The following is a 14,240-nucleotide window of genomic DNA, read 5'->3' as shown; positions in this document are numbered from 1 at the left end:
AATTATCGGAGTCTTCACAGATTTATAGTTCAGCTCTGATAAGGTTTGATTTATTACCGTGTTTGGCATGGAAGATCCTGCAGAGCCACCTGGGTGAGGAGGGAGCAGCGTGGCCGGGGAGGGCTGTTGCTCACTGGGGCTGCAGGGCCAACTTGGCTCTGCCCTGGCAGCTGCCATGGGCCCACGTGTCACACTCTGACCTGCTGTGCTGCTCCAGGACAGTGTGGCGAGATGGCGGTGGGATGGCAGTGGGATGGTGGTGGGATAGCAGGAGGCTGGTGGCAGAATGACATTCACCATGGGCTGTGGTGAGCAGCTCCAGAACACCTGCATACATACAGTTCTCTGCTTAGGTTCGTCTTTCCATGGTGACGATTGTTTTTTCATTTCAACACCTGTGTGCAGTTGTTGCATATGAGAGATGATTTTGAAGTCTGAATTAACTTGCTATAAAAGCAACTGGGGCGAGAGGTGGTCTTTTGGGCTGGGCTCGCAGACACTGCCCCACACCTCAGGTCCTGGAGGTGCAGCATGGACAAAGATGTCTCATCTCGCTGCTCATCAGCCCCCTGTCGCGATCCCCAGGCTGCCGCCTGAGCATGGCTGGATGCAGAGCCCAACAGTCATGAGCTGTCACCCAACGGTGCTCAGAGTGTGCCTGGAAGGGGCTGGGAAGTGACAGAGTGCTGGAGAACCACAGGGTGAGGAAAGAGCTCCAGGTTCACCTGCTGCCACGAGAGTGTCCATGTAAACTGGTGGTGAGAAGGCAGTTCATACTAAAGCTTGTATGCTTATGTTTTTTTCAAACTCTTCTGTTAGATTTAGCAGTTATATCTTTTGATACTAACTTTAATTATCTGATCTCGTTTGTGAGTACTGCTGAAATCCTGGCCACAGCAACATTCTGGGACACTGATTTCCACAGCCTAATTACCAAGTCTAACTCTACAGGGAAAATGTGCGCGTTTCACCTGTGAGGTCCTGGAGATGCTCTAACTGCTGGGTTTCCTGCATGTATGGAGCTGCATAGGCAGACCCAAGGTCAGCAGTGAAGAGGGGGATGAAGGCCAGGAGTGCTGGGCAGCCTGCTGACATTTCCAGCTTGATCTGGCTGCTGGAACGTTTACCAGACGTACTGCTGTAGTGCAAACGCCTACTCCAAAGGAAAACAGAGCCTCCTGCATTGAGACAGTTGATGTGGCACATCTTCGAGCCCGCTGTTATCTCCTTTGGCAGCGAGCCCACGTCTGAGAGCAGCATCAGCCTCCTGGGCTGCAGGATCTCATCACGTGCTGGGGCATACAAGATGACCCCTGGCTGTCTCGTCATGTCAGCTAGAAATTCAGCAGCCAGATGCTGAAAGTAGCTAAGATCATTACAAAGCATGGCCACCCACAGGCAGAGGGAAATAAACCCGAGCAGGATGGTATGTGAGATCTTTTTGAATTTGTTCCGCTCTTGAAATCTGGTAGGCCAAGAGGCCTGGGAAGATGGAGAGCACAAAGTCTCTGTAAGTGAGAGCAGAGGCTCTTACAGGAACATCATTTGGTTCATGTCAAATTAACTGAAGTCCCTTCTTGCTCTGGGAGAAATGGGTCTGAAAATCTCACTTGGTGTTCTTCAGACTGCTACCCATTTTATGTTCTTTTACCAAATTGTCCCTTTGTCACCTTTCTCAGGAGAGCAGAACCAATCTCTTCAGTTTCTGGCTGGGGAAGGTTTCGGTCTAGTGTTCTTCATCTGCTTTTGTTGCCCTAGAGATGATGTGGGGAGGTGCTGTATGATCCTGTGTTGCAGGTAGTGCACCAGCACTGCCAATGTCATCATGTTCTCCGTCTGTTCACTAGCATCGGATGCCGCTAATTTTTGGACTTCAGTAGAGTAGAGCTGCTTCTAAAGTCTTAGAGGATTTAAGGACTCTTGAGCCTAAGCAGAGCGGCTTATGGACAGTCTTTGTTATCAGAGCCTTTTCAGGTCTTTGGTAAATGGGTGAACATTCACTGCTCTGAATTCCTGATGTACTTCAGCTGTTTTGGATCATTCCATTCAGATTCACGTTCAGTGCGGAAAATACGAGACGACTGAGTGAGTCTCTTGTAGCCAGTTGTTCAGGATTAGCTATAGCCAAGAGGATTCCCTAGAGTTTGACCTTGGTTAATGCTCTTTGTCAGAACTCCGTTTGTGCTCCGCAGTCTTGTAGGGCTTGTATACTGGAGCTGAGGCTGCCAAACAGCACTGTGGCAGGCACCAGTTCAGGTGCTGGGATCTGTAGATCCATGTGACAAGGCTTTGTGAGGATACTAAGACCCCATCTTCGCTCTGGAAGGTGGAATGGGGCAGAAACATTGAGAGCTTATTGTTCTTTGGCAAACCATGGTAATTTGAGGAACTGACCCTGTAATTAAAACTGGGCTGTGTGCAGGGACGCTTTCTGGCATGGCTCTTGAACCCCTGCGTGTCTTCTGGGAATGGGCTCATGCTCCTACCCATCTCTCCAATGTGATAAATTAGGTCAGTTGCACAGGTCTGATTTCTTAATCTGACACCTTTTGCTGTCCTACTTGCATAACTGGATAAATATTTTTACAGAAATGATTTAGTTTGCAGTGACTGTTATAGATCTGGTTCTGCAGTGAGAGGAAAGGGGAAGGTCTCTGGAGGCAGAAAACCCTAGTGTGGCAGAAAGCCTGCTGGGAAGTCAGCTCAAGAAGAATTAGAAACCCTTTAAATAAATGCTTACTTGACATGACTCTGTCTTCCACAGTCTAACAAGCAGGGAAGCGAATGGCAGCCGCTGGCCAGAAATTGATTGCATTAATTGATATGCCAATAAGAGAGCTTGTTACATCCGCCATTGGTTAGGAGGCCGGCTAACAAGTCCCGCTGATCAATGGAACCAATAAAGATTTCATCCATTAATGAGCAACATGGTAATTAATGTTATCCATAAACCAATTAGCCTGGGTAGCTAATGTGCCGGTTAGCACAGTGAGTGGCAGAGCAGTGGGTGTGTGCAGACCGGCCGTCCGGTGCAAGGGGGGCATCACCTCTTCGATGCCGCTGGCGGGATTTAGCGAAACAGATGGCTTCCCCTTGAGAGGAAGAGTTGGAGCATGGCTGGTGAGATGGTTCTGTCTTCTGGGAAGGGCCACACCTCTCCACATTTACAAGGCAATTTCAGTGATTTTTGCCTTCCCTTTTTTTAACCTCTGTGTGGTGCACATGCGGATCTTTTCCATTTCGAGCGTGTTCTCTGGAGATGCGCAGGATTACTTAGCTTGTTCTGATGGCAGAGCACAGTGTTTGTGTACCTCCTCTGTTTCACGGGAAAGCTGCGTGTGTGCTCTGCCTGGACCCTGACCCCTTCTGTCTAGCTTTGTGGGAGCTGTTCTGAGCACTGTTGTGTTATACTTTCTCTGCACATTCCATATGAATAATTGCATTCGTGCAGAAAGCACAACGTGTATATTGACGGCTGTTGTCTAAAAACACTTGCAGTGGGGCTGCCTTAAGTTGGTAACCACCAGCTGTTAATCTGCATTGCTGCTCGTGTCACCAGCACATGTGGAAATGACCCAATTTGGGGGAGGGTCCCTGCAGAACAGCGGTGGGTGTGAGCAGGACTGCTGTGTGTTGCTTGGGTCCCCCCTTCCTCCACTGTGAGGGACAGCAGTGCACTGGGAGAGCACATGGCCAGGGCTTATCTGTGAAAGGGCATGAATTGCTGTCGAACAGAGCCCCCTGTGTGGGGTTTTGAGGGCTGCCCTCTGCCTGTGGCACTGTCTTTGACAGCCTGGAGGTTGTGGTTTGGCTTCGGGGTGACAAAACACTTGCATGCAGGCTGTGTGCTGCACAGTGCCTCCCTGTGTACAACCACGACTGTCCCCCAGTGCAGTTAGAGTGGAGCTGCCAGGAGGCCTCCGGGCTGCCATCCCCACTGCCAGGCAGTTGCAGTGTGAGGAGCATCTGGGAGGTCTGGGGTTGACGGTGCAGGAGCAGCTCTGGCTCTTGGCAACGTCATTCCCACTGTTCCACCATGGAGTTACTTTGCGTTGTTAGATATTGACCCTGGGAGACCCCTTGTGGATTCCCTAATTGAAAATTAATATCAGATCAATGCCATGGGCAATTTGCATATTGATCATAAACAACTTTGAAGGCACCAAGTGTATGTTGGATCAATAGAGCTCTTGAGCAGGCTGCAGTAGGTGAGCATTCCCGCGCTGCTCTGTGGGAGAGGTGAATGCCTGGGGAGGTTGGGAATGGGTCTGCGCAGCGGCTGCGACACTGGGGATGGGGAGCTCGTGGCAGGCTGGAGTCGGAGTGGTGTTTGAAGTCAGGACCTGTTTCTGGAGTTCACTTTGAAAGGAGAATTAGAGGAAATGTTTTTGTTTGTTGATTTTAAACCAACCAAGTGAAGCCCCGAGGCACAGCAGCATCACGCAGTAATGGCGAAGCTGCTGTGCCTCCTGGCACCTGGACCTGGGAGACGTCACAGCCCATGCTCAGCTTCATCACTCCTCCTGCGACGTACTGCCTGCTGCATTTACCCTAAATAGAGGCCTCCAAAGCAGCGCTTTGTTTTTTCTAGGGACAGAAATGATCTCATCAGTGATTGTTCTGGCTTTTTTCTCCTATGTTTGCTTTTTGATGGCAATGGATTGATTCCCGCTCTGACTGAAATAGGGTATTTCTGAACACTGTTGGGTTGATGGGATCAAATCTTTCACATCAAATTCCATTAAAAAACAAAACCAAAAGCTTCATCTGGAAATACATCAAGTGCCCCTGGAAGCCTTCCTTTAAAGAAGGATGTGCATGGGCAGTAGAAGCAAAGCATAAGGATTCACTGCTTCATTCGACCACTCCCGATGAAGCAGGACAGTCGCAGATCTCATGATAAGGCTGCATTTGCCTTGGCCATAGAAACAGGAGCTCCGTGTGGCCTGGGAGCAGAAAGATGGGTTGGGTTGGGAACCTGCCTCCAAAGTTGCTGCTTGTTTCCAGAGCTCTGCCGGCTGCTTTGCACAGCCGGCGGTTCCAGGAAGTCGCTGTGCATCTGATTACTGCATTACAGAGCTTTCATTGACTCGGCTGCGCTGTGCTGATGAACTGAGACTGGGGACAAGAGCTCATAATTGAAAGAAATAAATTCTTATCACAGGCCTCTGCTGGAGCCACCACCTGTACGTGCGCCTTCGTCCAGGTTCCAGGAACATTTTGAATCCCTGGAGCACCTGGTGCTCCCTCGTTACTGTTCCCAGAGAGCAGAGCTCAGGGATGGCAGGGGTGAGGAGCATCCCAGGGTGGCGGAAGCACTCCTTCCTCCCAGCCGCAGTGGGCACTGCTCTGCAGGCTGGGCTGCTTGTGAGCTGCAGGCACCTTCAGGGCCTCTGTGGGGGCATTCCCAAGCTCTTCCCTTTCACTTCCAAGGTAAAACAGCCACATAACAGCCCATCTTGTCTTACATTTGATGGTGAGTTGAAATCCTTCCCTGCTGTATGAAAGAGGATATGGGAATAGAGAATGTGTTTCACTTGCCACAAAAATATTAAGGGTGAATATGTAGTTTCTTGTATATACATGCATAAATTGAAAAAATTCAGGGGTTTGCTGGGGCTCTGCTTGGATGCAGCTTGCTGGCCTCTCTGCAGAGACACAGCTGGCACCCCTCCCTCCCTGCTGCAGATAAGCTGTGTTAGGATTTCCGAGGCTGTTAGCAGCCCCTGTAATTTTGCACATTCCTCTGGGCTGTGGATCAGGCTGCTGCTGTTAATGCAGTACTGGTGGTATGGAGGTGAATGGAAAGGCTTCACTTGACACCCCGTGACCTCCCCGTACAGCTGAATACTGGAGAGCCCGGGCCGAGATTGCAGTCGCTTTCAATTACTCAAAGCCAGGAGAGGTGGAGAAAAAGGGACTGCTGGCTGCAGGAAGCTGAAATCTTCTTCTGCTGAAAGCTTATTAGTAAGAGTGGAAAAGCAATCAATGACATTCTGTTTGTGTTAGTAACCCAGACCTGGGGAAGGGGCAGCTCAGCCTTCGGACGTGGTCATCTCTGCTGCAGTGTGACGTGGTGTTCCTCAAGTGTGTCCTCACAGGCAGCTCCAGGGCTGTGTAACTGCATGCCGTGAGCATCTCTGCCATCTTCTGTGTCACGAGGTGTGTAGTGTGCCTAGTTTTCTCTCTTTTTTGCACCAATCCAAATGGTTTGGTCCGGCTTCATGGGAAGCTGTCAACATCACAGCAAGGTCAGGAGTCACCAGAAATACACTGGGATTGTGCTGAGCGTAGCCAGTGCGTGCAAGAGAGAAGAATACAGTGAATTATGGTACGGGTCACAAGAGCAGCTCTCTGTTCTGGGCTTCTTGTGGGGGGGCGGCCTGCCGGACCCACGTGGACACACACACATATCAGGACACAGATACTTCCCTCTGCCAGCACGCTCTGTTGGCTGCGGTTCCTGTTGGCTGTCTGCAGTCACTGGCACAGCCAGGAGTGGCTGAGGAGGGCCAGGCCTGACCCAAGGCGTGCAGCGCCCTTGCTTTGGCCACAGCCCCGCTCCCAGAGCACTGCTCTGCCCCTTCCCTGCCTGCTGCCCTTTCTGGCCTTCTCCTGCCCCAACAGCTCTGTGTGGGGATTATTTTATCCCAGATGAAAGCATGGATGTTCCGTGGTTGTATTTGCATGTGCTGTGCCGCCATTACTGAAGTGTCGGATCCTCAAACACTGCCACTGTTTGTCTTTTTGGAACCTCTGAGGGACAGACAAATGCTGTTTCCATTTTAGAGCTGAGGAGCTGGGCTTTACTTGTTTCCTGGGGCAGGGTCCATCCCTGGATGGTGTCACACTCTGATGTCGATCTCTTGGCTGAGATGAAACAGAACCAGGCTGAACGTCTCACCTTGCTTGATCGCACTCCACCTGCAAATCCTGTCCATGAGCCTTTCCTGCAGGCAGTTCATGAAGAAAAATGCAAGACTGAATCATAGAATCATAGAGACTGATCCTCTTTTGATCCAGAAGGACCCCATATACACACAATTCATGGCATTTGCGACTGTCTGTGTCCAGTAGCGTTAGTCCCTGGAAATAAGCTCCTGAAGCTGGGTTCCATGACACAGCCACAACTGCTGTGAATGAGGGCGGCACCGCTGGAGTTTCACGCCTTTGACGCAGGCTGTCTCCACTGCGTTCCACGTCGCTGGTTCTGCAGGCCATCTCCAGAGCGACCGCAGTGAGCCCATGGGTGTGAGATGAATTTCTCTGAGCATACGGCCTTGTCTCGAGCGTGAGGAAGAACAACGTGGATGTTGTACGTGGTAGCAAGGATGGCTTTTTTATTATTAAAAATCTGAGAGCCCAGTAAGCCTGCAGCAGTTGTGAAGCGTCAGCATCATGTCGTTGTGTCTGTGCAGCGCGGCACCTTGCCAGCACACGGGTGCTGAGGAGCAATGCTGTGGGGAGGCAGGGCAGCTGCAGGCATCTGGCCGGCTGATGGGAGCAGCCCAGTGCTGGTGGCCCTGTGCTGGTGTGGGGTCGGCAGTGGGCAGTGCCAGCCAGGGACGTGGTCCCTTCGTTTCCAAAGATGCACTGGGCTCTGCACCCCCCTGTCCTCAAACTCCTTCTGCTGCCGTCCTGCCTCGTCACCCCACCGCTACCCCACCTGCTCCCAGCTCGCCCTCCCCACTGTCCCTTCCCTTTGTTCCCTGGCCCTCCTCCCGCCTGCCTCCATCTCAGAGGCCGAGCTGCCCTTCCTGCAGACCTGGAGCTGGAGATGTGTTTTCTTTTGTTTTGCTGTTTGATCTGTGTTTGTGTATTTGCATGAGTCTCCTTTCCAGCTGATTCCGATTTGGAGCTAGGTTAAACTGCAGAATGCTGTTTAAAAGAAAAAAAGAGAGGAACTTGTCAAGATGAATTTGTTAGATCACATTTAAAATGAAATAGAATTCAAGGTAGTTTTTGTCCAAAGGAGTGGGGGGTGCTGGAAAGCCGTCAAGCGGCAGGAGAAAGCCCCTCCTTTGTTGTCCTCCTGACATTGAAGTGTAATTTTTCATGGTTATTTGGACTGGAAAATGGGGGGAAAGGGAGAGATGGGCTTGCGATTATTTCCCATAAATGACAACACAATCACATCACGCTTCACTACAAACATGCTCAAGGAATTTGCCATTTTTTTACATTTCATGTGTGAAAATAGCAGCAACCTTTCTAGTTTTGCTGAAATTAAAGGGGGCAAATCCCTGTTGGGCTCCACTGACTTAAAATCCAGCCTGGTTTACAGAAACACCCAGACAACCCTGTTCTCATGCACAGAGTGAAGTCGGTGCTGGCTGAGCAGCGGGTTCTTGCTTTCGGTCTCTGCACGTGGAGCTGAGCGCACGTCTTCCAGAAGTGCTCTGTGCTGGTCACTGTGCTGCCAGACCTGTGGGGAGAGTTGGGAGCGCACCTGGCAGTGCAGCACTGCGCCCCAGCCCCAGGTCAGCCATTGCTTGCTGGATAAACACAGCCCCTGGGCTGCAGGGGGTGGGAGCAACTCGTGCTCTGCTCCCATCAGGAAGCTGACCTTGTTTGTGCAGAGCTGTTTTCCCAGGCGATGTTTACTGCAGGACCGTGCTTACCCGCTTTGCCCAGCAGATGAAGAGTTCCAGAGCAGTCGGGGCCTTTCCTCATCCCCTGCCTGTCAGATCCAGGTTCCCTTGCGCTCCCACACGCACACACTGACCACAGTAATGGCACTGCAGGAGTGTATTATTCTCTTCCTTACCGCTGCTACATCTTGTTGCCAAAATTACAAAGCAAAGGGTTGTGGGGCTTTTTCAACCCTCCCCGCTGCATGCTGACTGTGGGCACCGCAAGCCCACGGAGTGCTCGGAAGCGAGGCCTCTGGCGGAGCTGGTAAATCAGATAAAGAGCCTGAATGCAAAATAGTAACCATATTAGTAAAAGCATTTGTACTTAAGGAGATGTCAGCATCTGGCTGAAGATCTTCTATTTCTTTTGAGCGAGGAGCTTGTTCTGGAGATACTCAGTGATACAGATGCTATTGTATTGGCCGAAAATTCTGAACTTTTCAATTGGAGCAGGAAATGAAGGAACAGAAGCCATAAGTTTGCGAACTTATGTTGTTGCGAACTTGTTGTTTTGTTTTTTGCTGCCAAACTTCTTGTTTTGCTCACCTGAACATTTGTCCTTATCAGTAACTGCACAGGAGCCAGCTAAGCTTTCCTCCTTGAAAATACAGGATATGGGGATGACTCTGCCAGTCTGGGACACGTTCATAGGTGGCCTTTTCCTTTTTGTCATGAAAGCAGCATAGGTTCACTCTGACCGTGCTCTCAAACAGGGCCTCTCAAACAGGGAAGCGCTGTTAATCCAGGATATGCATGTAGGATTATTACTGTTTTCCTGCAGCCCCATGTCAGGTGCTGGGACTCACCTACCAGCTTCTTACATCAGGGCCAGATCTCCGTGGTGTTCTTCTCTTGATCTGTACCTTGTGCTTTCACTGCTCGGCGTTCTGCTGTCTGTTTCAGGAAGTAAACAAGTTTCTGTAGAACGATGCAGTTAGGAGATAGTATAGAATGTATTAGAATATATACATATGCACCTTGCAGATGAGCCCCAGACAAGTTGATCACAGTGAGAAATATGGGAGAGCAGAAAAATAATTCCATGTGAATGGATTGTCTCATCCTCACATGAAACAGTCTGCAAGTTAGGAAGAGGAGAGCTTTTTTTGGGGGGCAGGTTACTTGGTTACAAAGAAATGGCCTAATTGTTCTCGGGGTGATGCTCTGTGACCTAACCTGCGCCGTTTCATCTTTCTTTCACAAAACCACTCTGAGGCAGTAGGCATTCAGAGGCAGAGGGGCTCACCATCTCCGAGTTGCCACCTCAGGCCACCAGCAGCTTCCACATCCACCCACCTGCAGCGGTGCGCGCCTAACAAGTCCCAGCACAGTGGGTTTACAGAAACAATGGGAGAGAAACAGAAGGCAGGATGCTCCATTCCCCTGTATGCATGGGCGTCCCCCATGCAGGAGCAGTGCCAAGGCCGTGGGATTGCAACAGTACCCAAGTTCAGAAGCTCACTGCCTTTTGGGTCACCCAGTGGGAGCGGAGATGGCCGTGTGTGCTGTGGCCGCGGTGGGTCTCATGTGGCGCGGAGCAGCCTGCAGCACGGCCGATAGCTGGCACCGATTTCCCTGTAAGCAGGGAGCTGCTGCCCGTCTCGCATGGTGCCGGGACAGCCAGTTGGCCAGGCTCTGGGCAGCGTGTCCTGCTGGCTCAGCTCAGCTTCCTGCCACGCTCTGTGTGTGCTCTCTGCCCCCGGTGCACAGGCGTGGGTTAGGTGGGTTCAGGTGGAGCCCTGCTGGGGTGTTCTCCCCTCCCCGTGAAGCCGGCTGTGCGTGGCCCTGCTGTCAGCGCTCCCTGCGGCACTGGCTTAAAAGTCAGCCGGGTCTCCGTGCTGCCTGTCTGCGGGGTTTTTTGGCTACTTACCCTGAAATGGGGGAGCGTCAGTGATTCTTTTTGTTTCAAAGGAAAGACCCTGTGTACAATTAAAACTTGTTTCTGGTAAACCTCATTCCAGGAAAGATGAGCTTTTAACAAAAGGCTTTTGACAGCTGCAGGGTATTTCATTTTTTTAATGCCGAATGAAAAATCAATACATTTTTCTAGGTTATACATATTCAGAACAGGCTTGATATTTCCATTATAATGGAAAATGGGTGTCTGCACATCTCGCCTGTCAGAGCTGCACCACCGCATTTTCCAAGCCACTGCTAAATATTTCAAACCTGATTTGATTGTGGTTCATGACAGCTAATGTTTCTCAGCTCTTGAGCCTGCCGGAGGGTGGGGAGGCAAATGCGTGCCCTTTCTCTCCCGTCGCTACAATTCCACCACCCCTGAAATGCCCCTTACCCCCTCAGATATGGGATCTGGGTTTGTTAAGGAAAATACAGCAGGGAGGAGGGGGGAGGTCTTGGCTGCTCAGCCTGGTCTGAATCCAGTCGTCATTTGCTGAGTTCTCCACACCCACGAACTTCATCGGCTCGGAGGGGGGTGGAAGTGCTGTGTGCGGGGACTCGGGCGCATTTTCAGTGCGTAACTGAGCTCAGAGACTCCGACATCTGCAGATGTCAGGAGATGCCCATGATTTTCCAGACTCCTCTCCCCCTCTTCTTCACCCTCCCTCCCTCCCATAGTGACTGCTTTAATTTTAAATTAAAAGGAAATGCCACTGTCTAAAATGATTTATTCACGAAGGAAGAAAAGACTTTTCCTAGGAATTTGCATGGGGCGGTTCTGTATGATGGAGGAGCAGACTCCTCAGCCCTCTGCCTGCCCACAGTTACAGCTGCGCACTCTTGTTGTTGACCTGATGCCCTAGGGCTGGAAAATTCCTTTAAGAATTTATTAACGCAACGTCACGTGCCTCGTGGGCGACACTCTGGCATGGGGACCCATGGGCAGGCTGTAACATTTGTGTTTCAATGGGACGTGATCCCCCTCATGCAGATCCAGTAGCAACAGCTTTGGACTTGCTCTGGTGAGCTTCTCGCAGATGAAGTCCACTTACCCTTCACAGACCCATAAACCATGCTTAGCTGGGAAGCTGAGGGTACCAGTCTGGCTCCTACATCGTCTGTGTGTGAGGCAGAGCAGCATCTCTGCCTGTCCGGAGCCCCCAGTGCCTCCTATGAAACATCTTTTGTGAAGGACTTCCATGCCTCTGTGTTCAGTGTCTGCCCTTGACCTGCAGACACTCCAGTGTACAGCTGAGATACTGCGGGATCATCACACCCCCTGGATATCAGTCCTGACTGGGGCACTTCTTAAGACGAACAACTTTGAGTTGAGCACCTAACTGGGAGAGTTTTTATCAGTCCCCATAATGAAAATACACTCAAGCTGTAAGGTGAAACAATCCTAACAGGCAGTGTTTGCAGCCTCAAAGAATCACTGTTATTTGGAAATAAATTTCCCATATCTTACTGACCATTTGGCCTTCAGGAGTTGACCATGAGGTGTTCTTCCTACTCCTGTCTTGGCTGTCAGGCTTTAGGTAAAGGCAAAAGTCGCTCTGTTAGAGTACAGCATGGGAGCAGCGTGCCATTGGGATTTGCAGACAATTAAGATGGAAGAAAACTGGAGCTTAACAACTCCATGATGCATGTGCAACGGATCAAGTAGAAAATTGGACCTTTCCTCACCAGATGTGCTACTGGCATTGTTCTGTCTGAAAGATGCCCCAAAGAAATGCAAAAGCACAGGTGGTTGGGTGCCATTGGCCAACTGAAGGCTGGCGTGGCAGAGGATGTGCCCCCAGCCATGCCTGGAGTCAGTTTTACGCACCAATGGCTGCAGGACAAGTTGGGTTGAGCACAGCAAGCAAAGTTGAATCTAGCCATCCAAAAATCTGTTGGAAGAGCGTCATGAGGTAGCTGGAGTTAACGCTTCCCTGCCCCACATCCTCGTGCAGGCGGCAGTAGCACAAGAACCCTCAGCTGCAAGAGCCTCCCAGGAGCAGCGGCACGGCTGCAGCACAGCCCCAGAGCAGCACTGGGGCGGCCACAGACAGCCTGAGCTCATAGCCAAGCAGCAGCAGTGCGCGGAGCTTCTGCTGCTGACCTGCAGCCCAGCTGGGCCTCCCGGGGCACATGCATCTTGTGCTCTCTTCCCTTCTCATCCTGCTTTAGAAATTGCTTTTCAGAAAAAAAATTGCACAGAGTTGAGAGAGGAGGAGGAGGTTTTGGAGCATGGGTGTGCTTTTCTGCTGCCTGCCTGTCCAGCACAGGGGTGTTTGAGCCAAGGAGGCAGATTTTATCCTCAGAGAGGAGCTGCTTCCAGGACAGGGCTCAGCAAGCGCTTGGTACGAGAGTCTGTCTGGTGGCTTTGTTAAGGGCTGCCCAGTGAGACAGGCTGTGCCTTGAATGAGGGGCTGCACGCTGAGCAGGGCAGAAGGAGTTGCCATTTGTAGCCTTGTTTTTTAATCATTTTCTACCTTTATTGGTATTCATAGCTCACATTTTTCCGGTTACTGTCAGCCTGGGCTTTCATCCATTTTAAGGAGCTATTTTTTCCCCTTGTTGATGATGATGATGGTATAAAGACAGATGGTGTAACTGCTTATGAATGTCCTATTTTATTTCCCTCAAACCAGACAGTGCACTTGAAGACGTCTATTATTTCCACATGCTCAGGTTAGAGCCCAGACAGCGTCTGAGCGGGCAGCCAGCAGCCGTCCTGCTGCCATGCCGATGCTGACACCTCCGGGTCGTAGCCGGGAGTGCCGCCGCGCCGGGCACCTTTGTTGTGCCCGCAGCGCCCGCGGGCAGCCGGGGCGGGGAGCTGGGAGCCCCTGGGTGTCCTTAGCGAGGGTTTAACGCGGCAATAGACAACTCTTAATGAAGGGGTTTGATCAGGCCGGCATAAATCTGCTCTTCACGCCAGCTGCCTCTGTTAAATAGCCGCGCTCTCACCCTGCACCACAGCCTTTGGAAGGCAGCGAGGGAGTGGGTTTGGGGGGGGAGGGGGAGAAGTGGGGGGGGGGGAAAATGGAGTATTTTCTGAAATGGGAACCCGACTGCTGATGCCACAGCCTTTTCTCCAGCAAACTTGACCACGCGTCTCGCAAGGCAGACCGCTCGTCTCACCTCTGCGTCAGTAGCACGTGGCTTTCTGCAGTAGGCGCTTTCCCCAGAGGTGCCTCTTGCTCTGGGATCTGTTCTCTCGGGATAAGACTCCTGGGATCCCTGCAGTTCTCAAGCATCTTTAGCTCGTAAAAAAAAGTGAAAGAGAGGTGGAGTATAAATCGCAACGCTTCCTCTGAATATCACTGCGGATCTCTGGATGCTTCTGCAAGTTCCTCCTTGATTTAAGTTGCCACGTTCTCAAAGGGCAGTGCTGAGTATCTGCAGTCTCCTAATATATATATTTTTTAATCCCAATTTCTTGCCCTGTCATTGTTAGGAGGAGGATGTGTGAAGGGAGATGATTTAACTAGTTAGGTAGTTCAGATAAAGCCTCAGGATAGCCTTGGATTTTCCATGACCATAATGCAAGTTAAAATTATGAACTCTCCTGCCTGAAAGAGGATATAATGGCTTAAAAGTACCCTTTCCTCCCACTGTTGATGTAGCCCCCGTCAATTACGTGGTGGCTGCTGAGCTGCCTGCACTACACATACATACCCGAGATGTTAGATGATAATGTGGCTGTTACATCCTGGT

General features: G+C 50.9%; 1 protein-coding gene across 6 annotated transcripts in view; it reads left to right on the top strand.

Moving 5' to 3' along the window:
- ZFHX3 (zinc finger homeobox 3) overlaps nucleotides 1-14,240 on the top strand; it is a 510,916-nt gene that overhangs the window by 461,235 nt on the left and 35,441 nt on the right. The window lies entirely within an intron of this gene.

The sequence above is a fragment of the Lagopus muta genome, chromosome 12, assembly GCF_023343835.1.
Source record: "Lagopus muta isolate bLagMut1 chromosome 12, bLagMut1 primary, whole genome shotgun sequence".
In the NCBI taxonomy this organism is placed as follows: Eukaryota; Metazoa; Chordata; class Aves; order Galliformes; family Phasianidae; genus Lagopus; species Lagopus muta.
The sequence above is the reverse complement of the archived record's forward strand: the minus strand, read 5'-3'. Positions and strand labels throughout refer to the sequence as shown.